The sequence below is a fragment of the Aegilops tauschii genome, chromosome 1 (assembly GCF_002575655.3).
Source record: "Aegilops tauschii subsp. strangulata cultivar AL8/78 chromosome 1, Aet v6.0, whole genome shotgun sequence".
In the NCBI taxonomy this organism is placed as follows: Eukaryota; Viridiplantae; Streptophyta; class Magnoliopsida; order Poales; family Poaceae; genus Aegilops; species Aegilops tauschii.
Genome location: NC_053035.3, coordinates 303949510 through 303966102, shown reverse-complemented (window position 1 = coordinate 303966102; position 16593 = coordinate 303949510). Strand labels below are relative to the sequence as shown.

At 44.3% G+C, this 16593-nt stretch overlaps 1 long non-coding RNA gene and 1 pseudogene across 6 annotated transcripts; both read right to left on the bottom strand.

Annotated features, from left to right (window-relative positions):
• Positions 1–3904: 3904 nt before the first annotated feature.
• On the bottom strand, positions 3905–7058 carry LOC109768436 (uncharacterized; annotated as a pseudogene).
• A 3101-nt stretch (positions 7059–10159) lies between these two features.
• On the bottom strand, positions 10160–16321 carry LOC109768438 (uncharacterized). 6 transcript variants are annotated; one of them, XR_012182030.1, is made up of 12 exons: positions 15861–16321; positions 15602–15655; positions 15291–15511; positions 14992–15196; positions 13796–14031; positions 13074–13145; positions 12842–13003; positions 12474–12564; positions 11405–12191; positions 11221–11328; positions 11049–11137; positions 10160–10720 (listed from the first exon to the last, which is right to left on the bottom strand). It is a non-coding gene; the product is annotated as an uncharacterized lncRNA (long non-coding RNA). The 6 variants fall into 6 exon arrangements; XR_012182031.1 differs by having other exon boundaries at positions 15749–16202; XR_012182032.1 differs by having other exon boundaries at positions 14417–15196; positions 15861–16186.
• Between the last annotated feature and the right edge of the window lie 272 nt (positions 16322–16593).

The window sequence follows — 16593 nt, the reverse complement described above, 5'->3', positions numbered from 1 at the left end:
CATCCGCATACTGGAGAAGGGAGATCCCGTGCTCCCCAACAAGATGCGGGACTATCCCCTTAATGTGGCCTGCCGCCTTGGCCTTATCCAAGATGGCGGCTAGGGCAACCATGTTGAACAGGAACGGGGAGAAGGGGTCGCCCTGACGCACCCCACAGAGGGTGGGGAAGAAGGGGCCGATCTCCCCATTAATGTTCACCGCGGTCCGGCCTGAGGAAACCATCTGCATCACCCTAGTCACCCACCGATCATCGAAGCCCTTTCGGAGAAGACATTCCCGAAGGAAAGACCAACTAACCGTGTCATACGCCTTGTGGAATTCTAGTTTCAGGAAGACAGCCTTGAGGTGTTTGGAGTGAACCTCATGGAGTGCTTCGTGAAACACCAGGACTCCGTCAAGGATATAACAGCCCTGGATGAAGGCTGACTGATCCGGGTGAGTGATCTGGTCGGCAATAGGGGCCACCCTAATGGCGTACCCCTTTGCGAGGATGCGGAAGATGACGTTAATCACCGTAATCGGGCGAAATTGGCGGATCTCCGAGGCCCCCGCCACTTTGGGGATGAGGGTGATTACACCAAAGTTGAGCCGGGCGAGGTCGATGGACCCGACGAAGAACTCGTCAAATAGTGCCATCACCTCAGGCTTGATCACCTCCCAGAAGGTCTGTAAGAACTTCACAAGGAGCCCATCAGGACCCGGGGCCGAGGATGGGTTCATGCTCTTAATAGCCGCCCAGACTTCCGCCTCGGAAAACGGAGCCGTGAGGGCCTCGTTGTCCGCAGGCGAAACACAACTGTGGGCAGGCCAAATATCGTGCGCCAGGGCAAGACCTCCCCGAGGGGAAGCAGAGAATATGTCTCTGTAAAAGCCGTCTACATGAGCCCGGATGTCCTCGGGACTCTGTAGGAGGTGCTCCCCGTCCGAAAGAAGGGGATGGAGTTCTGGCGACGGCGGCCGTTCGCAATGGCCTGAAAGTAGGCGGTATTGGCGTCCCCTTTAAGGACCCAATTTTGAGTACCTCTCAGACGCCAGTAGGCCTCCTCGTCTGAGTAGATGACCGTGAGCTGGTCCTCCAAATCATATCTAAGCATCCACTCGTCAGCCGAGAGGCCAGCGGCGTCAGCCCGAAGGTCTAGCGCCTGGATGTCATGAAGGAGAGCTTTTTTACGCTCCTGGATGTCGCGGCCTACGTTTGCGCCCTAACCCTTCATGAATTGTCGTGACCGCTTGGCGCAGAAGTGCCAGTTGTCCACGGCCGAAAGGGATCGATGGGGGGCCTCACGCGCTTCGCGCCATCGCGCGCCCACCACGGCAGAAAACCCAGGCTGGCGCAACCAGAAGGTCTCGAAACGAAATCGGGGCGGAAGGGGAGGACGCTCATTCTCCGAAGAGAGGAGAAGGGGGACGTGATCTGAGCCAATCCGCGTAATCGCCCGGAGCGAAGCTAGGGGGCAACGAATGTCCCACTCAGGGGAAGCGAAGACCCTGTCGAGAACGGAGCGAGTCGGATCAACCTGTCGGTTTGTCCAAGTGAACCTGGCCCCGACACGATCGAGCTCACGAAGCCCCATGTCCGCAATGCAGTCATTGAACATCTGCATCCGCGGGAAATTCACGAAGTTATTGCTCTTGTCTTCTTCCGACCGGATGAGGTTGAAATCACCTCCCACCACTACCGGGAGCTGAGCAGCTGCAACCTTCCTACTGAGCTCACCGAGGAAAGCCTCCGAACGGCGGTGGTCGGCCGGCCCATAGACCGCAATAATTTCCCATTTGAAGTTCAGTGCTCGCTCGAAGATCTCCATGCTCACGTAGAACTCGCCCCGATCCATGCTGCCTACCTCAAAGGTGGCATCCTTCACCCCTAGGAGGATGCCACCCGAGTGGCCCGCACTCCCACTTGAAGGGAGCCAGTGCCAAGCAAATAGGTCGGAGCTCAAGTGCTCGAGCTCCGACAGGGAAAATTCCGTACGCATGGTTTCTTGAATGGCCACAATGTCGATTCGCTCAGTTCGCATGTATTCGATTAGTTGGCGGTGTCGGCCATCTTGACCGAAACCGCGGATGTTCCAGAAGAGGGTCCGCATCACTCATCCATCGGGGGGCTGCTTGACCCCAAGACACGAGAGGCGCTCTGGGCGCGGAGGGCAGCGGTGCGAGAGCGAGTGCGGCCGCGGATCTCAACTAGGGCGGCCGTCATGCGAGGCGAAGGGTTCGGGGCCGTCCCCGAAGGGACGCCCGAAGAAGAGGGAAACATGTATGAGCTGGTAACCTCATCAATCTGCACAACAGAGCTAAAGATAATAGTTTCTATTAAATATAACAGTTTTCATTGAGTAATTTGAACTTTTTTAAAAAAATAGTAATTTGAACTTCTTATCTAAAGGGTGAGAGCTACCTATAAATATAAAGTAATCTGAACGAAGCTGAGTCGAGTTCATGGCTTTCTTCTCATGTTTCTACTCACAATTTTTTGCGGGTGTTCTCATGTTTCTACTTACATAGACAAATTTAATAAATCGGCATATTGTTTATAAGGTCACTGATATGGCTGGAAGACATTAGAATTGCTATCTCAAAGTGATGCAGGCATAATTATGTTGCTAGCATTGTACTTCGGTTTCTTATATGGCTCCGTCGTTACATATAGTGTGGGGCATTTCCATATGAAAAAGTGGGATGAAAATTATGAAACTGCATCAAATTACAGAGAGAGCGCATCTTCAACACAACCAACTACGATTAGTATCCTGAATGATCCCGTCATGCCCCATTTAGCCATATCTTCACTACTATTGAAAAAGCGAACATTTTCTTTTCTACAGCCACCCAAACTTTATGTACACGAATTAACCAACACCGCATGAACTTCTCCACGTAATGAGATCGAACAGTCCAAATTACTCTGATGGCCTGCGATCTAATCTAAGGGTTAAGATTAAATGTTCTACCAAGCAGGCGAACCTTCCTGCGCTCCCTGATTATGTGGATCAAATTCTCCCTGATTATGTGGATCAAATTCACACCCAAATTGCAAGCAGCCCTTGCCCAAACCCTCCCTCCTCAAGGCCACGACCAACCCACCCCCCGCTGCTATCTTCTGGCGAGCCCTCTCCACTCTCACCGTCGCGCCGCCCACACCATGTGTGGTGAGCCTTCGCTTTGCTCCCGCAACTTGGTATGCCTTTCATATTGTCGGGTCGGACTCAAACGCGCAAGAGTGCAGTGCAGTACTACAACCTACTTATCATGTTGTTTTCTCATGTGGCGGTGTGAAGGATTTTAAGGAGTTTGCTAATGTCATCAAGTATGAGGCTAGGAGATGTAATATTTTTCAACACACGAGCATGTTTGCTAGTATGAAATAAAAATAGCAAGTTGGCCAATTAAAATTGACAACTAGTGTGTATTTGTTTTTACAAGCTATATGAAATGAATATGCCAACTCAGACAGAATTAAAATGACAACTGGTGTATAATTGTTTTGGCAACCTATATGAAATAAAAATGGCAACTCAGGCACAATTAAAAAGTGACAACTAGAATGTAAAAAAGGTTGGGAACTGAGTTAATTTAATCTAACCAAGTGACTCATAATCTGGCAACTATCAACGAATTTTTTTGATGAAACATGTTAAAATGGGATCTAGTTTCAAAAATCTTGTTACGAGAAGGCTAACAATAAAAGTAGATCATCAACTGAATTTAGGATTTACTCTTAAAATTTAAAATTAAAGTGATCTTTGTTGATGTCAGGCTGATGCATTGGTTTGCATACATAAATGTGGAAGAACCGCCAGATGAGAAGGCGCTGGTGCGGCGCCGCTGCGTAGTCGCATCTTTACATTAAAATACTCTAGTACTATACTTCCTAAGACAACTCTGAATGTGATTCAGAAATTTCCAGTGCAAATATTAAAATATTTAAAATAATTGCTGGTTGTCACAGAATACCACCACAAGACAAGAGAAAGGATCTAGTATGAATGGTTGCATATGCTGCCTCAAACAAATCGGACGGTGTGCGGCCCAGTCACGCTGCAAGACAGAACGTTTGTGCTTTATGAAAGTATAATTATAGCTAGTGTAACGTATTATACACGCCCTCCAATTCAAAATAAGTGTGGCACCACATAGACGTTAAAATGAGAATACAGAAGAAGATCAACGTCCCCATCAGACATTCTTTATGGCCATCTAGGACATCGTCCCTCTCAATCAGAGTCATCCTGCAAATGTGAAATACAATCAAATGCATAGACGTATTATACATGTCCTACATATACAACCAAAATATATGCAGTATATAGAAAAACTGTAGCAAGAAAACAGCAGGAAAAAAAGATGTCACTTGATTCACAGTACCTCACTGATACTATCCCACATAAATGGGAACTCGCAATCCACATGACCTCCAACATACAAACTTTCGCCAGCTGGATGCCTCAAGTCCACATAACCTTGATTCTTACAACCAAAGCAATGTCCTTCAAAAACAAAAATATTGACTTCATTTTTCAATATCATGACAAAAGAGAATGATTTGAAGCATATAAATCTTAATAATATATTAAGTTTATGACTTAGTAATATGCTACCAAACTTTCATCTACATCATCATAACTACTGTGTGAAGATAGACGGCATGACTACACAATTGGGCAGCGAGCTGAAATGAGAATAGCCAGAGAAAACATATTGATTGCTCTTGCTTATCTCGCTAAATACATAGCATCTTCATATATTGTATGGTGGATGCTTAGGTTTTCGAACTGTAAAACCCTAGACTTCCCAATGCATATTACTCCCTCCGTCCCAAAATATAAGAACGTTTTTGACACTAGCATAGTGTCAAAAACGTTCTTATATTTTGGGACGGAGGGAGTACTATTTATTTCCTAAAAGTAAGAGAACACGCACATATGCATGGTATTCATTCATGGTATTACCAGAATGTTAATAAGAATAACAGGATATAACTCTGTGTTCTCCACTATTACCGGAATGTTAACTAGAACTGGAGTCCTGATTTAGCTAGCCCGTTTCACCAGCTGGTAAAGGAAGTTGGAAAACGAAATACATGCTTCCAACGAATAAACAAAATAATCTATGATACATAATCATTTTAGGAGTGGCCATCTCTCTGCTCCTCTTCACATCCCCGGCCATGATTTTCCTATAGTTCAATATGCAGACGATACCTTGGTTATCATGAATGGTTCATCTGGTCGGATGCAGATTCTCATGAATACTTTGGAGGATTTCGCTAAGGCTACAGGGCTCAGGGTTAGTTTTGCTAAGTCCTGCAGCTAACTTCTATAAATTTCTGTTTGATGGTCTTCAAGCAGACCCAATTTTCCCCAAGATTTGGAAGAGCAAGTGCTTGCCCAAGCATAAGGTTTTTGCCTGGCTTTGATTATGGACAGATTGCGCACCAGATATTTATAATTATCAGAGGGGATATTGGCACCTAGACTCCAATTCTAAATTTCTAATTGTGTTCTTTGCAGCTTGGGGATACTTGAGACACGTGACCATTTGTATTTTGAATGCCCTTTTGCCTCGAGATGTTGGAACAGTGCAAAGGTCAACTGGATTCAGGGGAACAGCCTTATTCAAGCCCGGTGCACGGTGAACTGGAACATTGGGCAATGGACTCCGAAGTGTGCCATCCAGGTGACCAAATAGCCGATGCGCTCCTGCACCTGCTGTTGATGCTGAGGGGCGGTACCCTACTGTTACTTCTGCCAGAGCTCCATGCGACGTCCACGGATCATTGTAACACAAAGCCAAGACATAATGCTCTCCAATGCCATGGTGTTATGGCTCCTTCATTTGAGAGCCTACCCCACGCTAGTAGGAGCTTGAGGACCGACCAGACGCTAGCGGAAGTGTCATCACCAGCAAGCAGAACCCGGAAGATAACAGACTCAAACCATGGTGATTGCCTCCTTATGTGAAGGATGGCTTAAGGCAAGACTCAATTCGAATACAAACATAACTGTATCTATTTTTTTTGACACACACAGGGATTCAATGTTATGTAAGGCTCTTGCCTAAGAACAAATCATGTAGAGTACCAATCAGCTACAAATCCTGACTAGATATGAAAACAACAACCGGTAAGGTGACAGATCTAGGAGACCTAACCATCTACGCCACACCTGCTGTATGTTGATCCCCACATGACAAAACATCAGACAACAGTAGTAAATTTACACACAAAAACTTGCTCAGCTATTCATATTAATCGAATTATAGTAATACTACTACTTAAGGAGTCACTTTGTATGGCTTTACATATTTAAGATTAACAAATCCAATCCAAGCACGGCAAGTACATATAAATAGATTGAAATGCAAACTAGAGGCAAAGCAGTTCATCAAATAACAGTTCCTAACATATTAGTAAATGCAAAGCAGCATATTTCAGGCAACCCATTATATAGCACTACTATATGACTAGTAGTCACGTACAATAAAGAAAGCATACCATTGTCATCAGAATCCAAAGGCTTGCAGCAAAGAACATTACACAGTTGTCCTTTGTCTCGGGTCACTTCAGCAAAAAATAGAACGGTGGAACCAGCCTTCTTAGCTGTAAAGTTGAAGTGTTCATAGGAGTTCATGTTTCCTTCAATAATGATAACTTTGTCTTTACTTTCATCAAACACAAAACGCATCTCCTGAAAATATTTCTCAGATTAAAACATGGAAATGTGCTCGAAATAAAGAGTTATGAATTTATAAGGAAAGAGCACAAACCCCAGCAAGATCCTCGTCATTGTTATATTTCTGTAAAGCATATTCCATGCACTGTTTCTTACGGTCAGCATCACGCTTTAGCATTTCCTTTTCGGAATATTTCTTTTTTTTCTAGCTCTGTTTCACTTTCTTCATTTTCAAGATAATTATCTGCTGCTGCCTCCAAATCACTCAACCTCCAACTTGTCAAATTTCCAAATCTATCGGTAAGAAAAGGATCTCCAATATCCACATCATCGTCACTACCATCATTACAACTGAAACAGATTGCAAATGATTTTGAACAATTTTAGGAGAATAATCAATCATATAAGCACCCTATTGATAAACGAGTACAATATTTTTACAAGAGAATTATGGACAAATCTTTATCTTTTTGTTAAATATAAAGCGACTACTTGGTAGTACTTCACCCATTATACATGGACCCAGATATGAGATATCTAGGGAACATCAGATTTTTAGGCATGGCAAATCGAACGTTTTTCATGGCAAATTATGTTTGCCGAGGATGGCAAGTTTAGCTGGCGAGCATGGCAAATTCACCCCAGTTCATTTTTTTTTGCCAGGAAATTGCCGTGCTTGCAAACTAAATTTGACTAAATTTGCCATCCTCGCGCCAACATAGATTGCCATGAAAAACGTTTGATTTGCCATGTGTAAAATCTAAATTTGCAAACTAAATTTGCCATCCTCGTGCCAACATATATAGCACCTATTTGAGCTAAAATCCGACTGTGACTCCAATGAAAAGCGACCAGTGCTCGAAACCCTGGTAAAAACAGCATACAGTAACAGAAGTTAAGAAATTGTTTATTTTGCCAGAAACCCTTGTCAGAAAGCACGAATTATGAAATCGATGACGACGTTTGCTTACACCAGTCTTGGTTGTGGTGTCACTATCACTCGAGATTCAGTAGAGGGATCATAAAGATAACTCTGAGGGCTCTTTCCGATTTCAACCGAATCAGAAGGAAGTGTATCTCTCTGGCTAGGCACACTGGGGCTCGGTTGGGGTGGCTGAGATTGTACCTGGCAATGCGTTGGAAGGGGGGCCAGACGAGGAGGAGGTGGTGGAGGTGGTGGTGGGGCATCCTGACCAGGACGATGACGGCCCATTGATTCGGCACAGGGGCAGGCGGCGCCGGAGGAGGCTATGCCCTAGACCTAGAGGAGTTCAGAGGAGATCGCGGGGGTATGCGGGGCGGACATGGGTCAAGGCGGCAGCTAGGGCTGGCGGCGGCGCGGTGGATCAGGTCACGGAGGCAGCTGGGGATGGTGGAGGAGGCGGCGGCGGCGGCTTCGCCTCGCTCGACGGGAATTGTGGGTGGGGGGCGGTTGGTTGGGGACGGCGCTCGCGTTTCTGGCTCGGCAAGAGCTTCTTTCTTTTTCTTTTTTGAACTTGGCTCGGCAAGAACTTTATGTTACTCAAACAGGGGGATTACAAACTGTCAAAAAAAATACCAGGGGAATTACAGCGAAGCTCAATACAGTCAGCTAGGTTAGCATGTAATTAGAGCCTGTTCGGCAGCTCTCCGACACCGCAGCTCCGCTTCTCGAGCGGTGGAGCGGAGCGACCCGCATCATATTTTCCGGGAGTCGCCAAAGTGGCGCTCTGTCCGCCCCCGTATTCCGCAGAGCTTGACGATCCCGAAGAGGGCCTTAATCCAAAGATATCACCTCCTTTCCCTTGTGGCCTGTTTTGCACAATGGTGGGCAACTTCATTGGCTTCTCTTTCCACAACTCGATCGCTCGCATTTACTTTGGGTATATTGATGCGCTGGTTTTTCATGTTTTATTTTATACTAATATACAACACAATACACGGGCACACACCCTCTGCTCTAGTTATTGCACGTCTAAATGACTTAATTAAACTAGAAAAGACAAAAAAGACAAAAAATGTTTGCATGGATCTCCACGTAAATTCAAACTTGTTAACTGATGAGACCAACTTAGCATACTCAAAATATAGCTCCAGAATGAAAAGAAGACGATCAGCCAAATTTAAACCAGTTGCAATTCATATAGGTGCTAGAGATATGAAAGCTGCAATTTTCCATAAATATTATGTAGAATGAGATAACCTGAAATTTACAGCACAAGTTCCGTGGACGAGCTTACCTGTGTTCTGCTTTTCGTCAGCCATAATCCGTCGATCAGGGTGTTCTCTGTTTCGAAACAGAGATGCACAATACGTCGGTTGTTCGCCTGTTGTGAGAGAGTACGGTAGTAGAAGAGGCCAAAGGGATGTGTATATATGGCCATGGAAGCACCGAAATCACGTCTAACAATACACACACGTTCTTGGATACGTACTTGATTGGAGTTGTAGTCTGACTGGAGTTTATTTATGGGAAACTCTATACGTCAGTAATCTGATCTGATCTTTTCTTTTCATTAGATGACCCGTTGCGCCAATGGCGCAAAGGCCGAGTGTAAACCAAGTATTGTAAGAGTGATAGTTAAATAACAGTCTAAACAACAAATAACCGACAGTTAAATGCACATGATGGTCTTAGGGGATTGCAAAAGATCCAAAAGGATGATAAACACAGAAGTCTTGGTAGGCATTTATACTAATATTAAGTTATATAATAAGGGGCTCTTGCAACTTGCTTATATTGAGTAGACGATCAGGCTCAATCCCTTGAAAGTGCATTTGAAGGCGAAAGCATATGCTTGCCCTTTGTTCATGCTAGATGACTCGTGGCACCCATGGCACAAAAGGCGGGAGTGAGCAAGTATTTAAACCATGCATATGAGATTGATTAAGAACCAACTTAATAAATACTTATTTTCCATTAAATTCATGCCAGCGGTCATGCCAGTGCCCATAGTTCATGTCGGCGGCCAGCCCTCTTGGTGGAACGACCCGTCGCGCATACATCAGCACCTTCTTGGGCGGCGCCACCTTTTTGCAGACAGTGTAGGGCATGTTCATGGTGGAGGCGAATCACCCATGGCAAGCGGCCGGGAGAGCAAGCGAGCGGGAGGTTTCCTGGGAAAGGAAGGGAAATTGGGGTGGATGTGCCATCGACTGGTGGTCCAAGGGGCTGGACAAGGGCGGGCGTCGCATGCATACACTATGTGTCCGCACCGACGCAAATCCGGCCCGAATTTGGGTCTGAAATGGGTCGCGCACGGACAAAGAGCGGACGCTCGTCCGTTTGCGTCGGCGCGTCGAGCCGCGAATTGTACTAGTTACGATCCAAACGAACACGCGTGGACAGTTTGGGTCGGCGTGTTGGAGTTGCTCTAACATTCCTAGGAGTGCCATTGCAGGGCATCGAAGTAAACCAACAATTAATAAAGAGAAGTGAGTCCATATCATGTAGGTTTAGCAACGTATCAGCACACATCAGCATTTATTTTTCTGAGATACTCTATTTCACCAGGATGCTCTATTACTGAGTGATGCACATACTATTTATACTTGGCAGCTAGGCATGCTAATACGCCTTCGCCGACAAAAGGGTAACATGTACGCACTGTTTGTTCGTTAATATATATCTTTGCACAGGAAAAATGCAAAAGAACATCTGAAGGCTATCCATAGAATAACACTTCGGTGTCACTATCTAAAATAGTTCATCAACATAAATCATCTATCCTCATTAGTATGCAGTATACCATCCGTCATAGCCGGAAAGGGACGATACGAATCCTAGACAATTACCTGGAAGTGATCAGAACAAGAGTTTTCAGAGTAGCCACTCCTCTACTTGATTCTAGCTTTAGCTACGGGTTGATTGAAGTTTTCAACACTGGGATAGGGGCTTCGGTCTTTGAGCTTCAGCCAGTAGAATTTCTGTCGAAACAATCAAAACATCGTCCTCTTGCCTGATCTTGGCTGTCCCTCAAATATATCAGACTATGGAAGTAGAATCAACAATCAATAAGGCCTTGTATGATCAGACTACGGTCTTAGTCGACGCCACACGTATGGTCTGTTTCATCCCAAAGAAGAAACAACATATGATTTGGGTTTCAGCTTCTAAAAATATATAATAGTTAATAAACCAAGGCCCTACCAATCAATAATTTTATCTCCAGAAGTCCTTTACTTTGTGGTGAGTTAAGAGAGAGAAAAATATTGTATGTTTCCATATGCAGTTTTGCAGTGAATTTCAGTTACAACCAAAGCTCCTTAATAAATCATTTCTTGACCTTAGTTCTCATGAAACAGGGGACCTAAGGTAATTTCCATGTGGGAAGGAGTTGCTACTTGATTTAACATGAATGAACTAACAGTACAGGCAATGTTAAGGGCCTTACCCCATCCGAAGCAGCAATAATTGACCACGGGTTTGGAGTTGAATCAGCCCTCTCGATTTCAAGAATGAAATGTATATCCGCATTAGCACCTGGATATTAAAATAACAAATTAAATATTGAGTAAGCTCCCATTATAGATTTCCAAGACTTCCATAGATGACAGAAGCATTACTTTTCCTGAAGTCCTTGAGTTCATGAATAACATTGGCATCCTTCACGAACGAAACATCATAGAAATCAACACCGTCTTCACACCAAATTTAATATTTTCCCAATCCTTCTGTGTTGTAGCAGAATCATGTCAGGGTTTGTCGACAGCTATATGAGTAAACATGTTAGGGCTGAAACAAACAAACCTGGTGTAGATGGAAGAGCTGTGGTCTTTCCGCCTAAATTAAGGCGGTGCCTTGATTTTAGCTGTCGACCGTCAACTGCTACACCACTTGACCGTGCCGGTTGTGTTAGATGGAAGAGAATGTGTGGAGCTTAGGAGATAAAAAAATCCTTCATCAACCAGATACTACGTCTCCAAATCCCCAACCAATAAGGAATAATTTTACACTGAGGGTACCAACAATCTGAATAAAATGATTTCCAGTTCACTTGTGTGCTGATCTAATATATAATGCTGTTCGGTTGTTAAGTTCAGAAAAATAGGGATATATAGCGGAAACAGAGGAGGTTCAGATTAAGTTAACTCTGTTGGGTCATCAGTCCGGGGTATTAACTCCTGATCAGCGCATTCAGCAACAACGACCACAACATATGCCCCTTCTTCTTTATCCTTCCATACAGGAACTCAAACAGGCTTCCCTTCCCTTCAACGTGGAAATCAATCTCAAGATTCACAGAAGTCAACATCTCGGCTGCTCAGGGTGGCATGAAGAGTAATGTGTCATGTGCTCCTTCCCGTAAGTTTGACAAAACCAATGCCATTCACAGCGCTCACAGCCTCCACATGTGCCGGTTGATCGCATGCTAAGTAATCTCCACTGCAGTTTGAAACACAAACGACCTGTCTATGATGCCAATGTCCACAGTTTTTGGGATCCATGTAATGGATATCCTCAAACCATGCCGTTTAAACTCTTTGAATATCGCCACTGCTCCTCTCATGGTTCCATCCCCGCCAATCGCATAGACCTATGAATTGTCATAAAAGGAATATTCAGATAGGATAGTAAGATTAAGGCCTCAAGAATAGGACCAATTGGCATGTGAACCAGCACATTTAACATTGTACTTGATTTTTTTGGCAATAAAAACATGGAGCTGGGCCCATATACACCAGAAGCTCAGCTTGTTTTGTGAAAAAGGCAAAATCAGTTACTTATGTGCCTAACGGACCATCAAATAAAACACAGCCTCCTCTACATGCCAATAGTTCCAAGAAAAAGCAAATTTAAATGCAGATAAGTATAGCACCTCGGATCTGTACAATTGCAAATACACAATTGACAATCCCAATTCTTCTTCTTCTCTTCATCCTTGGATATGCATACGTCATGTTTGAAAACTAATATATTAGCAAATTTAAATGTGAGTGGGGGAGAAAGTAACAGGAAAATAGAGAGCACATCCGCAAGATTTCTTACAGTCCAGGAACGCAAAAAGCAGAGAAAAGCATGGCCCATCAAGGGTCTAGAACAAACAACAAGTAAACATCAGCGGCTTTGCCTATCTAGCTAAACAATTTTTCTTTGTTCTTTTCTTTTTGCTCAATTTTGTAAAAGAACAATCAATTTAAGAAATAAGTCACCAACATATAGAGTACACTTAAAAAAAGAACTTACCCATACTGAAATAGCTCCAAAACAACAACAAAGAATATGTGATGGCATGCTTTGGCTAATGCGAGGAAATTGAGTTTCAGTTTGATATGGATGTCCCATGGAGTGGCACTATCACTGGGGGAGTTTTTGTTGTGATTCTTCAGCATTCTCTTGAAGGCGGTCCTAATAAACCAATATGAATGACTTCCAGGTACATATCATGATAAGTAAATGAGATATAGACATGAGCTACCTCAGGTGATGGTGCGTTTGGCATTGCCGTCATCATCAGAAAGCAGCATTGGTGCATTATAGCACCTGGTTCCTAACCAAAACAGAAAATAACAGCAAACATAAACCCATCCGACAACAGCAATGGAGAGACTTATGCATCCAGTAAGGCAATGGACGGGGCTGGTTCATAATACATACATGCACACGAGCTTAGATTTCAGTGTAAGCTACAAACAGGGAATAAATCATTGTGCAATGTTAAAATTAGATAGAGAGAAGGGAAAAGATTGATTAGTAAATATATATAGCTGCATGTAAATTTAATTGGATTGTTGGCTAAACAATTTCTCTAATGTACATCTTTAAAAATACATTACAGTAACCTGGCCTAAAACTTAGATTCTGTGTGATGTTGCTTTGTTCATTAGTGAACTTTTGGGATGCTTGCCTGAATAAATTGGGATTACATAGGACCATAAGTATGTAGTTCTTAAGAGCTAAAATTGATCCATAATTCCATGTCTACGGATGCAACAATTCAGCTTAGACATCCAATCGTAGTTAGGTTCAGGTTCAGTCTATTTCATACAGCTAGCAAAAGCAAGTGGAAGGCCTCCACCCTAGGGAACTACTTGTTTGCATGTGCTCTGACTAAACTGAACAAGATCACTTGTATCTATGAAATGTACTACGCACTTATTTTCTGCATAACAATTTTGTGACATCCATACACAAACATACCTGTAGGCCAATAACCAAGCCTGATCGCCATAATCCGCTGACAGATGCAAATTGCATTGACACAAACTGGAGCCCACGCAAGTGCCAAAAGTAGCATGTGTGTATGGCAAAGCTTCGAGAACATCCAGTATTCCTGCTGAGAGCATGAGCAGATCCATGTCCGAGCCTCCATCGCTGTAATCTGGTATCCCATTCTCATCCTTGTCTAACCTTTGTCCTCCAAAAATCAAATTGTCCTGAACCAAAACAGAAAGAATGCAATTCATTTACTTTTAGCAACATGTAACAGAAAGCCTACTAAATCTTCCTTTGGTGGAATCTGCACTTTTATCTACCCAGAAAGGAACAATTTTGCACAATAAAGAACACAGACGTCAAGGACTAATATAAATGAAGTGAGATCTTCGTTCCAAAAATAAGTGAAATTAACATGTCCATATCTGCTCCTTAGTATAAGTACCTACTCCTACTTAATGCCCAAAAGTACAGTCTTAGAAAATGAAGGGAAAACGGAATAAGTTTAGAACTGAAGTATGCTTGAAGCCCAACAGTACAGTATGTCTGAAGCCAACAATCCAATGACCCTGCATAAGAAATAATTATTGAATATTTTTTTCTGACCTGATGCAGGGTCATGGGATTGTTGGCGGCTGGAAGACGGCGCAAGGTAGTTGCTCGTTGTATAAAATACACATCAAGAAAAGTCAACCCACTCATACTTCTACAATGGCATGGGCAAATCAAAATGGATAGAAGAATTAGTACAATCCTAAAATCTGGAATGCAAATTGCTTCTTCAAACAACTGGGCTTATTAACTCAATTATACACAGTCACACTTGCTCAGTGATTAGATAAATCACAGATGTAAGCAATATAAAGAGGCTCAAACATTAAATAAAGCAGGAATGTAAGAAATATGAAGTGTAGGTCTCTGTACACCTCACACTTCTCATTTGTAGTGCACAAGTCGTCGGATGGTTCAAAGGGGGATATAATACAAAAGCAAGATAGGAATACAAGGTGCAGGTTTCTGTACACCTCACACTTATCATCTATAGTGCACAAGTCATTGGACGGTTCAAAGAAGGATGAAATACAAAAGCAAGACAGGTTTAGGTAACACATTCAAGTGTGATTATTAATGTATCATCACACACTACAAAATATAATTATTGACTCGATAGCCGGACCTACCTGGCATATCAAGAACAGCCTCAAATTCTGAAGAAATGAGGCATCATCCGGGGGTAAGTATGCCAATGATCATATCCTCACAATTGATCTGGACTTTTTCTTTTTCCAACTAAACTGATAACTTTGTGTTATCTATCAGATACGAGAGGTAATAAGATAAGACCAAAAGTATCTCTTCTTGAATTCCATTCTCGGTAGTAACAATCTGGGAGAGAGAAACCATATCATTTATATTTCCTTGAAGTATGAAAATACTGCAGTAATGTGAAGGAAAAATTCATAGAACCTGGAGTGCTCACCTAGGTCTTAAAAAACATCTATTGCTCTCAACCTGTCCGCACCATTCTAAAACTTCCACCCTCTGCAGCAAAAACAAAAGGAAACCACCAAACTGAGTATTGCATCAACCACGAAACAATAATCTAGAAAGGTAATGGAATTGAGGACACGCCCCTACAGAAGCTCCCATTTGAACAATTAAACCAGCAGCTGCAAATTGTACATCATTAGACCCTGCTTCCTGCAAGCAATTCATCAAGCACTCCATGAGCACAAAAAAATGAATCATTAGGAGAGAGATGGAAAAGAGTGGCGGAGAGGATAAGCATACCTGTAGCAGAGCCCGCTGTCACCATTGGTGTAGGAACCTCCTCGACATCAAACCCTAGAAATGAAATAGAATGAAATTAATCAAGAGAGGAAGGAACCCGAACAAGGATCTCGCATGGGGAGGCAGAAGGCAGCGTTGTGCTCCAACGGATGGGGCTGGTAGGAGGCCGAGACGAGGTCCTCATCGGTGAGCTGGAAAAGTTGGAGACGAGCAGGATGGTTCCAGACACGGATCGAGGTGGTTCCGAAGGTGAGAGTACCTCCACGAGCGCCTCCATGGTGCAGCACATGCCGGAGCTCCACGAGCAGCCGCGACTGGCAGGGCGCGCCGGAGCTCCGTGCTCTCCTGCGGGCTTGGCTCCTTCTCCATCGCACCCCCTCTTCTCCACTTCACGTCCCTCCTCCTTCCTGGTTCTCCACTCGGCAAAGCGTTGGGAGTTGGCGAGGGCGGGGCCGAAGACGGGGGAGAAGGAGAGAGGGCGGCGGCCTAGGGGAGAGGCGGCAGCTTGGGGGAGAGGCAACAGATTGAGGAGGAGGAGAGGAGGCGGGGATTGGGGGAGACCGGGGAAAGAGGAGGCAGCGAATTGGGGGGAAAGAGGAGCAAGCAGGACAAAAAGCGACGCCCACCCACGAGACCGACAGATGGGCCCGGCGCGGCTGAAGCGGAAGGGCTGCCGCTGGGTGCAAGAAGAACGGTAAAAAATGCACTGCGAACCCGCGATCGCTCCTGCCAACCCACGTTCTATCGCCGCTGCTTTTTTCTATCGGAACACAGGCACACACACACACACCGTGTGGCTGCGAGGCTGGCCCGCGGGCAAGGCTGGCCTATCTGTCATCAACTCTGGCCTGATTACGTAGCGTACGCAAAAACGAACGCCCAGATTTTCACCACAGCGATGGAAGGTACATCGACAGTGGACACCGATGCATATCGTGCGAGCAGGATCGGTTTAAAACCGCGATGGCGCTGGTTTAGCAGGTACTCTAGGA